We start from the raw sequence: 1,641 nt of genomic DNA on the forward strand, positions 1-1,641 counted from the left end.
GAAGCAAATGATAAAGCTCCCAGGATGTTTAGTAAAACGAAAGACTATAGGGGTGGAAGATCATTGGCCATTCCCTTGGGTTTCTTTCCCCACATCAGTTCATGAAGAGACCTCAATTTCCACCAACTTCCTTCAGTAATTTCCATTCTTCCACATCCATCTAAGCCCCTGGCTTCTCTCAGAGATGGAAGTATTTTTAATCACGTGCATCCAAAAAAACTAAGACTTAGTTTCCTTGGAAAAAGAAAAGAAAGCTGTTTCATTATGCAATTACTATACAATGCTGCTGGGAATATGCACAGTTCACACAAAGTAGAATTTTAAAGAAATGGCCATTCTTTGTCTTAATTACACAGGTGAAAATCCACAGTAACTGCATCAACATAATCAGATTTGCATGGGTGTAACAAGAGAATTTGGACAATGGTCCACGGGTGGAGAAATGCAGGAGAGCAGCGTTTGACCAGCAGAACAACTTGCACACATGATCAAACCCCTTTAACTGCTTTCAAAAAGAAACAGGCTGTGTGCGTTAGTGAGGGGGAAAGGAAAGATTTCTTAGGTCTTGCTGAAGATGTCACAAGTTACTCTGGGTCAAAGGTAACCTCAAAGTCTCCACAGTGCTTACAGCAGGTTTCTAACCAATACAAATTAAAAGACTTACAAGTCACACACAGAGAGTAGATGAAGTTCCTAAAATTGACAACATGAAAGGAGCACCAAGAAGGGCTGAATAATGTTCAAGAAAGAAACAAACTCGTGTACAAATTAAAGAGAATCCCTTATAAATTAATGCTTTTGTGCATATGTGTACAGAACAGTGATTCTGATGGAAGGACAACATTTAGGGCCATATCTTCAGCTGGTATCAACCAGCACAAACCAGAGGTGTGAATGGAACTGCAGCAAACTTACACTAGACTCTGAGGCAGCAAGGCACTTAAATACATGCTTAATTTTAAGCACCCAATTAGTCCCATTGGCCCCAGTTAATGTTAAAGCAGGTGAAGGCAGATGTTTAAATATGATGAAGAATGAGGACCTACCTGAGAATCCGACCTATTTTATATATATTAGTTACTTTTATAGGTCAGGCTTGTGGAGGTCAATCTTTTCCCCCGCCCCTAGTTGTTTTATTGTATTTTTTTTTTTTTAATTGAACAAAAGCCCAGTCTTGGGAAGAAATAGGATTTCTTCCCCATAGCAATGATGGGGTACTCTACACAAAGAAGCACCTGGCAGTTTAGTTCACATTTTTTAATAACATGGCACAATTTACATTACACAAGTCTTCGCTGATGAGGAAACATGCTGAAGATTGAGAGCCGCTTTACTTTTCTTTTCACATAGGATCTAGAAAGGACTTTATTACATACAGGATAAACAGCAAAAAGGTTTGTATATAACAATCTCTTTACAATACTGAAAGCTACCACTACGGTTCCAGTGTACATATTCTTCAGGGTTGTTTTTTTTTTCCTTTTGTTCTTTAAAAAAAACCACTGCACAACATCTGGAGTTCACAAAATCCGAAGCTCACAACTAAACCTTCAGTTGACTACTAAAATAGATCTCTGATCATTAGAAACAACTGTCTGTAGTTAGACTTTTTTTCTGTCTTTTTTTTTTTTTTTTTTTTTT

The sequence above is a fragment of the Gavialis gangeticus genome, unplaced genomic scaffold, assembly GCF_001723915.1.
Source record: "Gavialis gangeticus isolate Ggan-Ray unplaced genomic scaffold, GavGan_comp1, whole genome shotgun sequence".
Classification (NCBI taxonomy): Eukaryota; Metazoa; Chordata; order Crocodylia; family Gavialidae; genus Gavialis; species Gavialis gangeticus.